Source organism: Empidonax traillii, unplaced genomic scaffold (genome assembly GCF_003031625.1).
Source record: "Empidonax traillii isolate 1590-97213 ecotype Southwest subspecies unplaced genomic scaffold, ASM303162v1 scaffold62:size2133460, whole genome shotgun sequence".
Lineage (NCBI taxonomy): Eukaryota > Metazoa > Chordata > Aves > Passeriformes > Tyrannidae > Empidonax > Empidonax traillii.
This window is the reverse complement of record NW_020955255.1, coordinates 1,337,743-1,357,097: the sequence shown is the minus strand read 5'-3', so window position 1 is coordinate 1,357,097 and position 19,355 is coordinate 1,337,743. Positions and strand designations below refer to the sequence as shown.

The 19,355-nt window shown below is 40.3% G+C and overlaps 1 protein-coding gene across 4 annotated transcripts in view; it reads left to right on the top strand.

The window, feature by feature from the left end:
- Positions 1–64: 64 nt before the first annotated feature.
- TMEM56 (transmembrane protein 56) overlaps positions 65–19,355 on the top strand; it is a 36,255-nt gene continuing 16,964 nt past the window's right edge. The window contains exon 1 of one of the 4 annotated variants that reach the window (XM_027879942.1): positions 65–436. The gene's annotated coding sequence lies outside the window, so the exon portion shown is untranslated. Of the gene's footprint in view, positions 437–14,394; positions 14,527–14,786; positions 14,877–14,930; positions 15,034–19,355 lie in introns of those variants that run through there. The other 3 variants (XM_027879941.1, XM_027879940.1, XM_027879939.1) reach the window with 3 other exon arrangements.

The following is a 19,355-nucleotide window of genomic DNA, read 5'->3' as shown; positions in this document are numbered from 1 at the left end:
CTCGCGTGGGGAAGGCGGTGGGGGCGTCGGGAGCGGTGCGAGGCTGGGTGGGGGGCGGCAATAAAGTGTGAGGGGCTCCCGTGTGCGGGGCCTGTGCGCCCCGAATGTGCGGGGTCTGTGTTCCCCGTGTGCCTGAAAAACACAGCATGAACTCGTGTGCCGGTCTGTGCTCCCGCCGTGTGCCGGGTGGGCTCCGCGCTCCTGCGAGCGCGGTCCGAACTCGCCCCATGCGGGAGCGCGACCGCGAGTGTGGGCAAGAGCCGGCGCTCCCCGGGCCCCTGCGGGGGCTGCGGGCCGCCAGAGGAGGTCGAACTGCCCTAATTCACCTGTAAACCGAGACGTGCGTGCCGCAGCATGTGGCTGTCATGTGGCTCCTCTGGCACGGACAGATTCCTGCAGGAATTTGTCAGCATGCGCAGGCATAACACTGACCCAGGTACGTACGCTTGCATGCAGATGTAATTTTCTGTAATGCATAAAATGAAGGATATTAACATCTCGCTGCCTGTCGCGACTCTTGTTTTCATTCACTCTAATACTTCAGCTTTTTATTTCAGTAAGAAGCGTGGAGCAACAGATCAGCACTCTTTTCGTCCCTGTCAGCATCCGCTCTTTGTTCGGAGATAGCGATGATTCAGCCACTGGACTAATCTCAGATGAGATGTGTGTTTGCTAGAAAGAGTAAGATATTGCATTTTATGATTAGGAAAGAGTTTGTTCATCACTGTCCTTAAATTATTGCCCTCCTCTTGGCCAATGAATCAGGAGTAATGAACTCTGGAACTTTATGGAGCGTTTTGACACCACTGCTTTATAGGCTGAATTGTCACACATATGAAGCGTGACAGCTGTGCACTTGTATCTCAAGTGCACAAACACAATAGATCAAAGACACTGCAATTCTGCATCTGCCTGCCATGGTTTATCTGGCTGTTTTCCCCCCTCTTATTTATTCTGAACAAATTGGACTTTTTGTAACCCTGTTGGCCTTGGAAGCTGAATGTTTCTCAGTTTTAACAAAAATGTGCCCGTTGTGGGCTCCAGTGGTTATTGTGTAACATACAACTAAATGATACATGTTCTAGCTATCCTTTGTCATCTTAGGATCTGAAGAGAATCTTTCTGATTCATGCCTCACAGTTTTACAGATTATGTTTTTTTTAATTTACATCAGTGTAACATATAATTTTGCAGTTGTTTTAGCAGAGACTATTAAAAACAATATTACCATGGTAAGCTTGTCTTCCACCCAAATGAGTAACCTCACAAAAAATATTTTACTGCCTAATCATTGTTGACATTTGGAAGCAACAAGATTTTAATTAATAGTTCTGGTGATGATGCATGAATTTAAAAAAATTCATTTTGATTTCCACTTAATTAGCTACATAAAACTAATAAGTAGGGACAATAGAGATGCGTGTCTCTCAATGACAGAAGAGGAAGAAAGTACCACAGTCCCTTTCAGGACATCAACTACTATGTTAAAACAAGCCAGTAAGTTCTATAGACAATTTAATTATTAATTTTGACCGTGGTGATCTTTTCCCCTCTTGTACCTTCTTCAGTGAAAATAATGTCATTGATGTAGAATTTAGCCCAGATTGTGACAGTGGCTGTAGCTAGCAATTGTTTTATTTGTTTTTTCAAGATTTTTCAAGGTCTTTCCTTTGCTCTTATCTTTTTTCCTACCATAAATGTTAAAGCACTGCTTTTTATTAGGCATTTTGTTCCAAGAAACAGTCCTGGAAACTAAGCAGCAAGGAGTGACATAAAAAGCTTCAGCTTCTTTTCTCCTTTTCATGTTATTTCTTCTGTATGTACATACTTCTCCTTCCAATACAGAATTCTTCTGTAAAGCTATTTGGTGAAATTATTGAGGAACTGACCTAAAACCAGTAAAGTTGTAAGTTTGTTTTTTCTGTTTTTGTTTTGGTTTGGTTTGATTTGGTTTTTGCTAGGGAAGTTATTTATAAAACAGAGGAAAAAATAAGAGTGATACATACAGGGAGTTCCTTGGAGTAGAAAATTGAGGATCTGAGAGTTCCTTGGATGTAAAGCATAGTTCCTGACTTTCAAGGAGTCTAAAAAGCTAACCAGTGAGTTTGCCTCATAAACTCCTACAGCAAGTGCTTGAAGTCTTCTAACTCATTGTTAATGCTGCTAGAGTAAGTGATTTAGCTTTCAAGTAGTAAACACAGAAGATTTCAAGGCTTGAGGGGAGAGTCAGAGTTCAGTAAGACAGGTTAAAATAATTAAAGACTGAAGCAACAATCTGCAACCTAGTTGCAGTCAAGGTCTGTGGATCTTTTTTCCTTGGTGAAAATTGAGCAGAGCTCATGAAAATCCCATTTGCAGCATAATGCTGTTAATTACGCCTTTTCTCAGTAGGACATAGGTGTATTTGTGTTTTTTCATTGTGGCAACTTCCTGCTCACTTGATATGATGTTCTTGGACCTGGGAGACTTGAGTATGAAGCTGTAACAGTCACGAATCAAGGAGTTTCTCCTACTCCTTCAGCTACGCTGCATGCTTGGTGATTGATCCTGATCCATAAGTACCTTGAGAATTCTTCATCTCAGCATCAGACATCCGTGTGAAAGTTAATGTGGAAAGCAGTGACTCTCCCAAAGTTTAGCACAACATGGTCACATTAGCTAAGTAATGGAGAAGCAGGTGAAGTACAAGACTTCTGCAAGGAAGGTGCTGGATCCTGCTCTCCAGTCTGCAAATCAGTAATACTGCAAGCGAGTGTGTGACCTGCACGTCTGGGAGGAAGCGGTGCCCTTGGTCTAAAAAGTCATTTGTCAGAAGGTGATTCAAGTGCAGTAATTACAGAAGCTTCCTCTGGCACCTCTGCTACTGTTGCACAAAGTAAGCTTTGAACTTCTTTACCAAAGGAGAAATAAACTACACTTACTCTAAATACTTGATCACTGTTGTTCAACTCTGAAACTCTTGAATAGGAAAAAATAGGTGTAGTATTTTTTCCATGTACTGCTCGTGAGACAATGTTCCAAAGAAAAACCTGCTTGCTACCCTTTTTGTATGTGAATATTCTCTCTGCAAGCTTACTAGTACATCTGAAGCATGTCTCCTTTGAAAGTTACACTGGTGGGTACTAAATGGAACTGAGAAAAACTGACTTTTCATGTTTCAGTTTCTTTTGTCTCCAAGAGGAAAGGCTGTAATTGGAATATAAATAATTTTTTTTTCCCTGAAATGAAATGTTGGCAGCTTTGGCCATCCGACAGTGATTCGCTTCCTGATGTTCCACTTGCAAATGATCTAACTTTAACTGTTAAACAAGAGTCTTTCTATGCAACTGAACTACACCTTATAGTCACAATTTCTTCACTGGCACTTTGAATAATTGTGATGTTAGGGTTTTTTTCCTTCTGATTATGAATTCTAAAATTAGATCTAAGAACAAGAGTAGTGTTGTTTTCTTAAATGAGGTAATTTTGTCTTGTTTTGGCTTAGAGCGCAGCTCCACAAATGGTTGCATCAGCACAACTGTGGAGTAAACTAGCAAAATGGTAGAAGGAGTTAGGTGAGCAAAAGGGCAGGAATTGCTTAGTCAGGCTTTGCTACTGAAAAAAATTGTAATGTGGAACCATTTATCATGTTAAACCTCAGTCATTTATTAAATGTGTCAAAATATTCTTTTTTTCAGCATGATACTTTCACAGAAGTGATTTGCAGAAACAGACATGTTACATAAGTAAACTTGATTTTCTGCAAGAAAACTGTTTCTTTTTATGTGCTTATGGTGTTTTTAGAAACATTTAAGAACAATGGTATTATGTTTTTTGATTAGGCAAAACCTGAAGACTTCTGACTGTGTTTCTAGTGATTCTTCTTTAATATTAGAGGTGCAAACTGCATCTGGAAGACTCTAAAAGAGAAACAATATCATGAGTGTTGTAAAAAGTTTTGTGTTTGGGAAGGAAAGGGATTTTTAATTAAATCAGTGGACTAGACCATTTGGAATCAGCTGGGGACATGATGAAGCAGGCAGCTGATAAATATATAAGATATTGGATGATCTCACATGAAGGCAGAATTAGGATGTTATCAGAGCCAGTCTGGCAAAATTTGTCCCTTTTAGCAGCAGGTACTTTCAATTACTTTGGGCCCAATGCAGTTTCACTTTCTTATGAGTTATCAGAATTATAGGAATGTAATCTTAGAAGTCCTGATTTGTATTTGCAATCAATAACAGCTGTAATATTTATCTTAACATTACAATTAGTGCTATGCTTCTTGGTATAATGGCACTTCTTATATATATTTAAGAGGAGTCTCATTTGTTTAGACACAAAGATACAGCACTTGCAAACACTTGAACAATGCTTTTGCTAAATAGCCAAAAAAGTGGAACCAAATTTTCTAAATCACAAGACTTATTCCATATTAAAAATTCTAAAAAAAGTGATTTTTTTTCCCATTCACATTTGCTGTTCTTTAATTTTCAGTGACAGACAACAAAGTGGTTGTGAGTTTACAATAACTCAGTACATAAGGTATCCTTCCCTCCTACTATTTCACATTTCTTTCTTATTGGCAATGTTTTTTTCTGTATATAGTCTTTGGAAGTGGGGGAGGAGGTTGTTTTTAAAAATTTGTTCAGGTCTAAATACCATGTATGAATTTAAAATCAAAGTACCAATTTGTAGGGAAAATGTTTTCTCTAATAGGCATGAGCCACAGTGCTAGCAGATGTTCCTTTAACCTGCTACATCTGAGAGCATGTCTGGAGGGCTGGTGTGCGTGGCTTTGATGACACAAGGTTTGGTAACCGTTTGGGTGCATTCTGAGTGTGCTTTTATGAAGCAAGGACTTTAGTAGTAGACAGCACCAAAATTACATAATGCAACTTGTTGTAATTACTGGGTAGCATGTTCAGGGAGCAGTTCCTGTAACATAATGTAAAATAATGCTCTTCTGTCTATTCAAAAGGCCAGGAGAAAGAGACTACTGTTTTACTTAAAAGTACTGAGTGTCCTGCAGGTCCTTTGGGTGCCTCAGCCTCTAAAAATAAGGTAATTTTAAAAAAACATTCCTAAAAATAGACTTGAAGTCTAATATTAATCTCTCTTCAGATCTGTAATGTTAAGTAAAATTTGCAGGGTGCTCGGAGGTTAGAATGTAGGATTCTCTACATATTCACTGCTGCTTCTTGGCTGGGGTTTTCCTGAGCTTTCCATGTAAGCATTTGTAAGGAGGATGAGAAGAAATGGACATTTGTTTAGCCTTTCCTGGATTCCTGCTGTCAGAAAACTGGCCATTGCTTGTGCAGGGAGATAGCCTGGTTTCACCTATCAGCTTGTTTCTGTGCACAGCTCTTCCTCTCAGATTGAAAACCAGGTAGTTGTGGGGCTGCTGCTGCTGTCACAGATCATGTTCTGAATTTCAGTGCTCAACCCTCAGCGCTCTTAGGCTTGAGAAAAGGGTGTCTCGCCCTTCTGTGCTCTCTGCATCCTCTCTTTCTGAGCATACAAAACACAGCAGAACTGACACTCTCCAATGTAAGGACAGGTTCCCGAGTTGAAAGCAAGGAGAGTTTTTTGAGCTGTTTAGGTTTCTAAAGATCTAGCATTGAATTAATGACATGCTGGAGCCAGAAGGGGCTGGTCATATTAAAAGAGTAGGGGAGATGTGTTCTGGTTTTGTTCCACATGGTCTTTCATTTTCTTTTCCTCCCATTTTTCCTTCTGTCCTTTCCGTATGCAGTTGTGTTTAAAAATATGTCTTTTATTGACCATTGTTTTGTGGATGCTGCCAGATATGGCTGTAGGTTTGGGGATTTGACCAAGTTCTGTAAATTGACTGTAAAAGTCAATTGAATGTAATGACTCCACTAGCTGCCAATGGAGATAAATTGAATTCTTTGTAGAGTTTGCAAGGGCTGCCAAAGGTATCTCATTTCTTTATTTTAATTTTTGTATGTCTGCGTATAAGTCTTGCTACACAAAATATTAAAATTTTGAAATGTGAAGCTTCATTCTATTTCTTCCATCTCTTAATTAAAAATATGTAAGATGTCAAGCACAGCAAACCTGTTAAGAAAAAGCTGATACAGTTAGAAGTCCAGTTATGGCCAATATAACTTGCCTTCTGCACTGTACTTTAACAGTCTTTAATTATGTGATAACATAAAATTTAAACACAGATACCTCTCACTTACATTTTTTTCATCAACCACGGGTGATGTGTAATACTGTTCTCTCTATGTTTGACAGTACAAGAAAAGAATGTCCCTGCCTATATTACAGTTTTAATGAATGTCAGGAAATTATAAATCCTTTGCATTAGTTACTGTGAATTTAATGCATTGTTAAGGTGTCAAGAGAGTTAGCTGGTCGATTCCCGTGGCTGTGAATTAAGCAGTGATAATGAGACAATTACATAGTTAAGTTGTGATATTAATTATTTTGCTGAGTTGTGATTAATATATTATTGAAAAGAAAAAATATTACATATGTGGAAACATGAGTTTTTATAGCAGCTTCCAATTTACTAACACTGACCAAATTCAAATAAATAATAGAAATAATTTCCAAAGAGGGATCTTACAAGGGATTTCATACCCTTTTTAGAATACTTTCAAGAAAAAATTCATTGTTTTCTTGATTGTACCTTTGTGTTTGAGGACTGGTACAATTGTAAATACAAGCAATTCTTAAGTAGCTAATAGTCAAACCAAGAGCTTGTATAAGTCTTGATATTTTTTTTCTCCTTTTGTTTTACATTTTTGTAGTTAATAATCAGATAATGAGAAGCCTTGATTCCTTTAACTTCCACAGGGGTTAAGGGGAAAAGAAGTACAGTGCTCTCATCCAGATTATTTATTTTTTGTTACAACATAAAGGAGTTCTTCAAGACAGATGCTATGCAAAAGTCATGAAACAACTGTCCCTGTTTAAGGAGATCTATTGGAATATGCATTTTTTTAAAAGAAAGAATAATTACACAAGGTTTAGAGCATTACCTGCTCCAGCACTCAGCTTTAAGTATTTTTCCCTAGGATAACTTGACACAGAAGAGTTCGTTCGGTGTCCATTTGGCCTGTATACACGACCATCAAATTTTTTGAATTCTGAACACCATGGACTTGCTGCATGATATGTCTGGCGCATCCAGTGAGTCAGAGAAGTCCAGTCCAACACTTAGTGCGTATGTGTGGGGTACAGTGTGTCCAGAACACACCCGACCTGTGCACTGTAGAACATGGCATTGGACTAGAACATTTTGGTCTGCAAATGTGCAGGTACTGCTGCCCAAGATACCTTGAATCATAAAGCTTCTGCTTCCAGTGGTGAGAGTCCTGCCTCCTCTGGGGCATAATTTCCACATAGAAAAAGAGGACATCGCCAGAGGCACTCCAGATGTATAATGTCCCTTACTCAGCAAATCAAAGGAACAGGTGCTGAAATGTTGGCTCTTCAAGCAGTCCCAGTAGAGTTACTGCGGAAAAACGTGTATGTTTGCAACAAAATGAAAGTGGGAAACACTGAAAAAAACCCCAAAGGCAGTATTTGAGTATATCACAAAGTGATTTTTCTGCAATTTTTTTAGTTAGACAGTATATTTGATGCCATTCATAAGGTGACTTTTCAAACACACTTGAAATGTTTGCATTTTTGTGGTAAAATCTTCCATCTTAGCATTTTTTTCATATATTTACAATTAGGATATCATATATATCACAAAGGATTATTTTTGTATTTTCCTTATTTTTAGTTATTCTTGGTTTTCTATTCACTACTTTTCTAGTATTTGTAGATAGCTGAGTAAGTCAAACACTCAAAGTGAGTGTTACTCATCAGCAAAAATGGATGGTATTGAATAGTGTCATTGGAAGTAGAAGCCTAAACAAAATTCCCCACTTGATTTGAAAGGCAAGCTTTATTTCTGCATTTTGGCACTGATGTATTTAATGTAGTTTCTTCTCTTTTTATATGTTTCTTACCAGGATTGCTGTCTTAAATCTTAGGTTTGAAAGTTGAGTGTATAGAGCATGATCTTCCTTTTACTGAGTACTGTATTTGAGAACTACGTGGAAGACATTTCTTTTTTCCTTAGGTTTTTTTTTTGATGGATTTCAACAGCACTTGGACATATATAAAGTGAGTGTGCACCAGGTTTTATTGTTTCCTTGTGCTGCCAAGTAATTTTCCTCCCTTGTTTGCTCAAGGCTTTCACAGATCAACAGAGGAATCAAAAATCACGAAAAGTGATAGAAATTTTTTTGCCAAAATCTTAAAAATTGACAAAACGCTCAGAGGAAATCATGTTGTCCGAAGAAGGTGCTTAACCTTTTCAGGCTAGTATATCTGCCATTAAAATATCCTTACAAACCATTCTTTCCATGCTGTGCTGTGTGCTGGAAGAGGCACAGTTAAATGCTGTGCAGCTGCTATGGCATGTGCCAAAGTTTAGACTGAGCTAAGTGAGGCTTAGAAGCTATCTTTAGCATACAGATGAGTGATACTATCCCAAGCATGCACTCTGTCTTCTTACCTGAAAATCTGATGCTATCACATAAAATAACAAGTATCAAGCAGCACTGTTTTGTTCTCTACTTGAATTATGCTGATTTTAATTATTAGTCAGAACATTAAAAACCAGATCGCTTTCTGACCCTTTGCATGTTGAATTGTTGGGAAATAATTTGTTTGGTTTTTGTACTGCTTGGCACCAATTTCATGCTTTTCAGTTGTATGCCATTACAAAGTACATCTTCTTCCATTTTCTGCTGTTCTGACATCATCAAATTCTAGTCACTACCCCGTTCTTCCGTGCTCTTGTTGCTAAGAGCCTCAACTCACAAGGCAAAAGGAAGTATGTGCATTTGAAGAAAAAAATCTGGTATTATTTCAAGCTTCTTCCTGCTGTTTCTGGTGTGGTCCATGTTGGAGGTTAGGGAACCAGGAAGCTGTGTTAATCTCAGAACTCTCTGGTTTAAGCCTTTGAGAATGAAATGGTTTCTAGACCCTCAGCTTGCAGATCCTAAAGATGCAGCCAGATGCAGCTTTGTTTACTAAAGAGCCAAGGACACATTGAACAAAGCTGCAGAACTGCCTCCTTTGTAACTCTTTGTGAAGGAATATCAGAGGAAAGAAAATGCATGGAGGAATGCGAGGTGGACAGTGAAGGAAGCTAGGGGAGGAAGAAAATAAAGTGACAGAGAAGGAGGAGATGATAAGAAAAAAACTGTAAAGTGGAACACATGGAAAAGAGAAGGCAGAATGACCTGGAAAAGAAAAAAAAGAGATGGTGTTCCTTTGAGTTCTATGGATCATACTCGGCACATCTGTCTTAATGTGGTTTGATGTTTTGTCATAATGCTGACATGGTGCATCAGTGTACAGTGTAGTGGTTTGTAATGCAGCAGATTAACCTCACAATGTGCTCTTTTGCAGGTCCTTAATAGCTTCTGGAGGGTTACAATCAGGACAATAATACCAATAGAGAGGGTAATGCTGCAGGTGAGGTGTAAATAGATGAAAGAGACAGCATGTGATGAGAGAGATAAATGGAGAAGACAGAAAAACTGGAAGAAAACTGAAGAAGAGACAGGAAGAGGTTCATGAACAGACAGCTTTCCAGAAACTCGCCTTTGTTCTTTTATGGACAGTAAGTACTACTGGCAGAAATGCTGTCTCTAGTGGGGAGGTGAGAGGAGCTAGGAAAGCTAAACTCGCTGACCTCAGATGAGAAACTGAGGGTGGAAGTATAAATCATACTTAGAGGAGGTATACTAAAGCAGGAAAAAGTGAAGGGACATTACTACCTAAAAATGTGATAGGATATGTTACAGTGACCTGTGCTGGAAAGGTAAGACAGATATTCTCTAGCACTTGATCTGAGTAGGTGTAACACACAAAACATGTCTGCTGTTTGGAAAATGAAGATAACGTTTTTCCTCCAGGGAAGCATACAGCTCAGCAACTGTTAACTGGGCACCTGCAGGGTGTTTAAAAAAAAAAAAAAAAAAAGGCAAGGCACACAGATTTGGGGCTTTTTTTCCATGCAATTTTTTGTGAGAAATTTGTTGGTTTTTTTTTTTTTTTTCCTTTTCCATTCACCATTTTCCTTCTATTTTTCAGCCTTTTATGACTAAACCAAATTCAGATCCTTTCTTTTCAGTCTCCTCTTTTCAGTCTTGGGCCTTCTGAATTAAATGCTGCAATATTAGCTGCCTGCAGTTCCTGTGATTGGACTCCATGGGTGGCCTGAGTAATTTTCAGACAATGGAGCTGGTTCTTTTCTCACTCACACCAGTGTAACTCATTGGCTTCAGTGGAGTTACTCTTGATTCACAATGTTGTGAAAGAAGAATTGTGCTTGCTCTTTCATGTGTTCTTTAATCTCCACAATATTTTTGCTTACATGTATAATTGATTTTCTGGAAATATCTCCTGCTGCTGACAGGTAGACCTAGGAACTTCCTAAGACAGAAATAAATGAAAGCATTTTTTAGGTCACTGAATTTAATCCACTGCTTCTACAACACTGTGTTATATAATTTCTTTCATAAACTGCTCAGGTTTTAAACATTCATCAAGACTGTTCTTACTACGATGGGTAAGTTCAGACAGAAAGGTTAGTTATATCCTGTGTAAGTTTAAAACCACAACTGAAATAATTTTCAAATGCTCTGAAGTATTTTCCTTTCTCACATATGTCTCACTTTTCAGTACAGCAACCATGATAAAGGCTTCATTCTTGGCAGAAGGAGGCTCAGCTCTGGGAAAGCACAGCTCTGAAATTGCAGGCATACTTTGGAAAGGTTACTGTGTATTTTTCTATTCATGGTCACATCCCTCTTGCAGATTTTAGTGGGAGCAGTCATCTGACAATAAATTTTTACCATACCTGAAGTGCCACTCTGGAAGTAATTCCAGAAGGAGAAGGGTATGGAACAGGTGTGTACAACTTGGCTGAGGATGGATTACTGCAGACTTTGACTTACTTATGTTGGGCTGCCTTCTCTTTACCAACCAGTTCATTTTATCCAAATTTGTTCCTTGTTTATGGATTTGCTGGGTCTAATTGACATGCAGCTGAAAATCACCAAGATGTTTAATTGTAATTAAAGCATAGATGAAAAGCAGAGCACAATTTTTCTCTTACATAGTGTAAATAAATAAGGTGATTCAGCTGAAGCCAAGAGAATTATGCTGCTACCCACAAGTGCTACTGTGATACCTTCCTGTAGTTCCTACTTCTTCTATGGTCTTTCAGCATATGTGCCCCTGTTGACATGGAATATAATGTTATTTTTTGCCCTGTGTTGCTAAATCTTGGATCTGCAACTCATCTTAGCAAGCCCGTTGCTCATACTTTCCTTTTGTGCTGAGGCTGAACCTTGTCTTCAGAAGTTGCAGTTGTTACTGAGAAAGTTCTTGACAGTTGTCATTTGGCAGTGGTGACTTTGGTTTGCAGCAGTTGGAAAGTGGTGGCTGCATATCCCGATGGAGAGAGGAAGATGTGTATTAGTTGTGAAATTGTGGTCACTGTATAGCAGCCAGGTGGCTGTGGTACTGCATTGGTGACTTTTTGTCCCACTTTTTGCCTATTCTCTTTCTGATGCAGAAAAAGGTGCACCAGTTGCATCATGTAAGTACAGTAAGCCTCATACTTTTAGAACTTGCTGGAAATGCTCAAAGTAATTGTGTGGTATGTTCATGCAACACTTTGTAGGAGTGGTAGAGTACTCTCTTAGTTTTGTTGGAATTACACTGCATATGCAATATGGGCCTAGTCTGTTTGCTCTGAGATTGCTGGACACGGGACCTCCAAGGTGAGGCTGCTGGATCTAAGCAATAACACGATATGAGATTATTAGATACTAAGAATCCCAGATATACAGACAGCTCTCAAAATCTTCCTGAAGAACACTTCTTGTTGGAAAAGAGGGCAGACAACCAATCGAAGGCAACCTGGATTTATGGTAGATATATCTAACCATGTCTGCAGGCTTTCCTGCTACTACGATGCCTTCACGCCCCCAGAGCCAGCTCTGTTTGATCTGCAAACTTTCTTTATCAGAAGTCTGAGAGATACCCTCCCGTACACTCATGTGGAGAGCAGTCAGCTCTGGAATCCTCAGTGCACCACCATTCTCAGCTTTACAGTTGGCAGCTCTCAACCCAGCATGTGGTGTTGGGCTGTTGAAAGAGGGCATTGCCTCTGGTCATGATCTGCTGCGTGCTCAACAACGTGCTGATGGCAGGCCAAGGAGAGAGCAGTGAGGCAGGTCAAACTTGTTTCTTTCACCCACGCAGCACTGGGCCAAAGGAATTATTTGGTAGGCTGTGAGCTACACAGGCCTGATTACAGAGGTTTTGGGGAGAGTCGTTTGTCTTCTCCCAGATGCTTCCTAACCTGTAAGCGCAGGTTGTTTTGAGGCTTAGAGCTCTGACAGGTGGTCTCTGTCAGAGTTATCTGTTCAGTTCAAGACATTAACACTCTCAATTGTCTGTTTTACCCAGCTGCTAGGTATTACCACACTCTTTTGATGGAATACTCCAGGTCATAGGCTGGCATGTTAAAAAAAACACCTACTTTCATTGCTCTGCTCTCCTAGAATGATCATAACCTCAGGCAGTTGAGAGAAATAGTATCTTAAAATGTAGGAGCTAAATCTGCCAGAACTTGTTGTTCAGAGTTTTTGGTTGTTAACCAGGAATGGAAAGAGTCCTTGCCAGTGCCTGCAGGACAGAGGACAACCATTCTTGCTTTCACTGCCACTGAGATCCTCTGTCACCCCAGAGATCCGCTGCTTGTCTGTATGGAGTACCGGTGTCATTACAACTTAAAAGGCAAGGAGTATGTATAAAAGCACTTCAAAGTCAATGATAGAAAAAGTGAGGGTTGTTCTTTGGAAGGTGAATTATGAAGAAAAAATTCTCTTGGAATTTTTATAGTTTAGGTCATCTTGAAAGTGGTTTATGATCCTACCATGGAGTTCTTAGGTTTTAGTGGTTGTTCTGATTCATTAAAAACTGCAGACATAGTAGAAAAATAGGTTGAAGTCTTCATTTATATGAGTAATAAAATTATATCACATCATTATCACAGTAAAAGATGAGGTTTTAATCTTAATTTCACTAAGAAATGGTGTTGATATGATATACCTGTCTTTGTTCATCTCTTTTTGGAATGGAAGAAGGAATGGGATCTCTTCCTTCACTTGTCTGAGGATGTCTTGTGGAATTTTGTTAACAAAAATAATTTTAAAAGCTAGTCAGTCGTAGGACTCAAGTCCTTAGGAAATCAAACTTCAGTAGTTCCGATGTTTACACGTACACTTACCTGGCTGTTGATTCACGTTCAGCAATGGATTAAGCCAAGCTGGCTGGAAACAGTTACGGATCCTGGCAATGTGCCCTGCCCACCTCCTACAGGTTACCACTTTTGCAGCAGGAATGGCTCAATGCCTTGTTAATCAGCATCTGGGTTTCTGCATTCCCTAGACTGGCCTATTAAGGCAAGTCAACATGAGTTTCTGTTCAGGCTTAAGCCATAGCATTCCTGCCGTGGGAGACGTCTTGCTCGAGTGATCACTGTACACACAGGGGTAGATGATTTCTTTCTCAGCCAAAGCTTAATCTATAGGGTGAGATATATATGAATGCCTTTAACTTTATTTTGTTTGAGAGAGGAGAATTTTTAAATTACTGATCTGAAAGATCAGGAATGCTTAACGGAAATGTAAAATTGAGGTGGTTTAGGATGTGGATGATTGAAGGATGCCAAGAGGAAGAGTGTCATGGCTATTATGTTTTCTCGTTGGTAAAAGACTAAGTCTATCCATCACATTTGTCATTGTAATTTTGCTTCTGTTTGATTTTTTAAATACAACATCTCAAAAATGTAAAATAAAAAATAATTTGTTGTAAATCACAACATTTAATTTAGAAAATAGCAAATATTGGCAATACCTGTTCTCTGTAGGATGGGTGCTTTCCCTATGACCCTGCTCACAAATAGATTCCTAGCGCACGAACGGTCACATCAGCACTTTTCCCGTGATATATTTCAGACAATGGGGCATAGTGACCAAAATGTTGTTGGAAGGTGAGATGCTCTGCTTTCCTGGCGCTTTTGCCCTCCCAGCGCCTACGCCGTTCTGAGCCATGTCCATGTAGCGGAGTTTTGGGGTCCCGTGAGCCCCCGTGGCAGCCCGAGGGGGCTGGCGGAGCTCCGCCGAGCGCTGGCACCGCCGGGCCGCGCTGAGGAGCGGCAGGGCAGTCCCGCGCTGTTCCCGCGGTTATGGAGCCCTCGGCCCGGCCCGCGGGGCCGCAGCGCGGAGGGGACGGGCGGCAGGCGCTGGGCAAGCCGCGTCCCCCCAGAGGCGGCGAGCGGATCCGGCGGCAGGTGGCGGCGGCGGCTCGGGCCCTTTAAGGCTCCGGCTGCCGTAACCCGATCCCAGCCGGAGCATCCTGCGCCCGGGAAACGCTGTCCCGTCCCCGATGGAGGAAGCGCCGCAGCCCCCGTAGCCCCGCTCCCAGGTGCTGCGGGCGAGGAGGGGCGGGCGGTGGGCGCTGAGGGGCCGGGGCGGGCGGGGCGGGGCGGTGCGGGGGCGGTGCGGTCTCTTTTCCCCCGCCCCGCGGGGCTGCGCGGAGCGGCCCCTTCCCTCCCTCCCTCCGACCGCGCTGGTCCGCCCCCGGGGGCCGAGGGCCGCAAGCCGCAGCCGGCGGCACTGGGCGCGCTGACAGCGCTCGGCACCGCGGCTGTCGCGGTCGTCCCGCCGCCCGGCAGCGGGTGCGGACGCGGGCGGAGCGAGCGCGGCGGGTGAGCGAGCGCTGCCCGCCCGAGCCGTGCGGGGCTGCCGGGGCGAACGGCGCCCGGGGAAGGCGAGGTAACGCCCGGCACAGGGGCAGCGCCCCGGCCCCGCGGGGTCGGCCGGGGGGGGGGGGGGGGGTCCCTCGCTGTAGCTTCGCGGCTCCCGGCTCCTTGGAGGGTTTGAGGAAATTTGGTAAATGGTATCGCGGCGGACACCTCAGCCTTTATAGAAAGTGTGCCTAATCTGCCGGTGGCTCTGGTGTTCTAAGAGGGGAAAGCAGAGTGGAGTTTGGGGGGTGAATAGCCTTAAATAGAAAAGGGAATGGCTTAAGCTGTGAGTAGCTTGAATTTTGTCGTGTTTCTCCTTAATGCTGCTTACTGAGCTAAGATATCAAACCCAGTACATCTAATCTAGCTGGAGCAATAGAAACTATCCTTTGGAGCCAACAGCACAGCAGAGCTCCAGCACTGCAGATGTTTTATTACTGGGCTTATTATAAAATGTGCAAACAGTCCGACGTTGCTTGCTGCAGATTGGTGTGACAAATTTTACAACTATGGGATTTGGCTTTCAGTTTTAAGCGGATCAGGAGAGCATAGGACTGAATGGGATGTCTTGGTATCACTAGCAGCTTTAGGTTGTAATCTTGTTTGGAAATTGATCCAATTCATCTTGAAATCCAGTCTTGAAGAAAGTAAGGGCTGTGGGCCTTAAACCTTCATCTGCACCTTCTTACCATGTCTTGTGGCTATACTATTGCATTTCTTATTTTTATGATGTGAAAAATTGATGTGGAAACAGTAAGATGAGGGAAGCATAAATGTTGAATGCCTTTGATGGTACAATGCTTGGTAACTCTTCTGCTCCTTTATTCTCTTCCAGTAAGTGCAGACTTGTTTCTGTCAGAAGTTCCTAATGTTTTCGTGTTGGCGGTGAATGAATGAGGAGTCTTAATATTGTTGTGCTTTTTCTTCTAAATTTCATGTAGAAACAGAATTTCAGGAAAACCACTGCATGTTAATAGCAGATGAAACCCAACATTTTTAGCTCTTACTGAGTATGATGGAAAAGTTGTGTTATTAACTTTTTTGAAGTTAATGGTTCAATAGAGTAATTTGAAATCACGCTAGACATATGTAAGCAATACCTTGCTGAAAATTGTTACTTTCAAGTGTTTGGTAGTGTTTATTTACCTGAAGACTTCACTGAAAAGCTGCAAGAGTGAAGTTCTAACCGTGTGTAATTATTGTCTAACTGAATGGCTAAGACAGTAATTTTGGCTAAGCCAGGGAAATACTACTCCTAAAAAACTAGTTGTGAAGAACCAACCTGGATATAGTACTTTTTTTCCTGAATTACAAAGTAGTTACACTAAACCTCCCTCCCCACCCAGCCTTCCACTAGCTCAAAACCCATATCAGCTGACTGAATGGTAATCAATGACTATGCAGTTTGGGTGATAAAGTGTCTGCTCCTGTATAATCCACTGAGTTCTGTAACTTGATCAGACTTTGCTGGACATCTATAAGAAGATACTTGAGGGGAAAAAAGCACAATGTAGTTGAAGCTGCCTCTGACTTGCTAATTTTGGTCACTGTCCTCAGGGCAAAGAAATTGTATGTAATCAGAAGCTTGTTATGTTTCTTTTAAGTCATAACCTTTTGTTTGACAACATGAATGTTTTTCTTGTAAATTAAAAGACAGTCTGCTAAACAACAGTTAATTTTCATGTTAAACAGCATATAGTTGAAAATGACTAAGAGATATGAAAAAATGGTTATAGCTGAACTGTTTTTTTTTTTTGATCTCACATAAAACACTGTTTACACCTGGTCCTTGAATTGAATTAAAATACAACACTGTTAATTTGCTGAAGTAAAACACGCAATTATTCCTGGACTTGGTAGTTCATTTACTTAAACAGCATCTTGATAAGCTTGTATGAAATCAGGCTTGCAAAACTTGAGTATCTATAAGACCAGTCACAGAGGCTGATTGACTATAGTTTCTTCTCTACCTCTCTTTTCTTCTTCTCTAAGCTATCATACTTTCTCCTTTGTGGGCATTGTTTTGTATTTGCTGCTGAAACTTCTGAAAGTCAGATCAAGCACTTACAGTGGAAGTCCCTTTTCTTAAAATAAGGGCCCTGTACAAGTTTCTTAGGAGAAAGATTAGTCTTCTAATGCATTTCTTGCAAGGATTGGTTGGAAGGTTTTTTTGTTTAATTCCATAATTTCTACTAAAATGAACACCTGTCAAACACTGAAATATTATTTACATAATAAAATCTTCTGGTTCTAAGGAAGCAAAACAAAACATGGCTTTCTCTTGTCCAAGAGATTATGTCAGTGTCTTTGAAACTCAGAGGTACTAGTTTAGTCGTTGCAGGTGAATAAAATTTGTAGCATCATGGAATTGCTTTATTTTAGTTAAAAGGATAAGGTAGCTGTGATTGATGTTCAGTGATTTTGCTGTTTTTCTGAAGAGAATTGTCCTTAACCTGGATTTTGGCTTCCTTCACTTTAGGAATTAAATCAACTGATTATTTTTTTCCCCCTTACATAGTCCAAGAGAGATTTGGTTACTACAAATCAGATGACGTAATAACAAAGTTTTTGGCCCTGGGATTAGAATCTGTAACATAGAGTGCTTCTCAGTGGGTTTAAAATGGAAGATTGTTCCTTCAATTGGTAAAGTTTTAGAAAATCAAGCTTAACACCCATTGGCTCAAGTACTTAAAACTGCGTAAAAACTGGATAAAGTTTTATTTGTGTTTTGCATCTTCTTGGTCAGTGGAGGCAGATGGACAAGTACAGGGAGAATCGAGAATACTGAATATCAGGATAGTAATTGAAATTGGAAGTTTTAATAGAGTAACATTAAAAACTATGCAGGATTAGTATGCTGCTGAACTAGAAAAGGTAATCAGAAAACAATTGGAATCAACTAGTTTGATGCAATGCATTGCAGCATTTTGTGTTGATTAGCTGTCCCAGAGCACATGCAAGCCCTAGATAGGCCCAAGGAGCACATCAAATATGTTCTAAGAACTGTGGAGTCCCCAGGACAGGATTAAAGCTGATCTGAAGTAAACACATGAAATCTGTATGATATGGGTGCAGGTTTAACTTAGCAAATCTACTTATTTGTCCTGCATTCTGTTTATATAGCTGTAGTTCCATGGGTACCAGTCAGAGGATGTTTTTTCTCTTCAATTCTGGGAAGAATAAATAGGAAAGAAGGAGATGGGGGGGAAAAAGTTTGAGGTCATCGAACCTTCTGCTTCTAAATCTTTGAAGACACAAGTATTTTTTTTCTTGATCTACCTGTTTCAATATACTCACCATTTACCTTGCAAAGTGAGAATATTGTACTTAATTTTTAAAAAAGTTATTATTTTCACGGGTGGACTTCTCTTTCTTTTTCCTGTTGAAGTTTCTTACCACCTGCAATGCAGATAACAGTTTCAAAAATCTAAGGCATGTTCACTCATACCATAAAGCATGTGAAATAAAGGTGGGCATAAGTGTATTATATAATTTTATCATTTTTACTGACCATTCAGTTGCTGTAGTAACATTAAATTATGCTATTGTATAAGCCTTAATTTTATTTTTATATATTTTCGTAAGTAAAATCAAAGTGAGAGCAGTTATTTGAATAGATACTAAAATCATTATTTAAATATTTTAAAGCAAGACTTCTGCCTTATTTTTTTTCCTTCTCTGTTCGACTTTATGTAACTTGATGTTTTATGAGTTTGTAACCTCTGCCAGTCTTGGAGTATAAAACACACAACCATCAAATTGGAGATGTATGTCAGAAGTTTGTGGCTTCTGGGAAAATACGATTTTGTCTTGCAAATACTGGCAACTCAGGGGAAATGACTGAAGCATTGGGAGACTTATGTTTGGAATTTATTTAGACCTCATGAAACAGCTAACAATCCAGCAACTGAGAAGTCCACTAGCTCTGATGATAGGAAGCTTTTCAGTATGCAGTGAAATTGTGTGAAGTTTCGACTTAAGTGATGAAGAAAAGATCTCAAATACAGACAAGCCCTCAAGTGTGAACACAGTGCAAATTGAGAACTATTGTGTCTGTAAAGCACACAACCAGAAAGCTGCAGTGAGGCTATTGCTTCTCAAGGCTGACCCAAAAACCTCTCTACTATGCTGATCTGATTTCATTGTTGTGTTTTAGAATCCCATTGGCAGCAGTCAATCTGGTAAGAAAGAGATGAGTTTTAACTCTGGAGCTTCCTGAGACAGGAGTGGAGGCTTTAGAGATGGCAGTTGCACTGGTCATTGATCCTCCCTGCCCTTTCTGTAAAGATAAAATACATGCAACTTTGGGTCACAAAAATGTATGTAGTGTGCAAATGTTAAAAACAAAACCAAATGCGACTTCTAGATATAAAACTTTGGGCATAATTTTATACTATTAAGGCTTTACTGAACCGGTTGAAACTTTTAGTGAATAATATTTCTGTTGTAAGTTATCTGCCAAAAAACACTTTCTGTGTCTGCTTAAAGTAGTTAAATGGAGAATGGA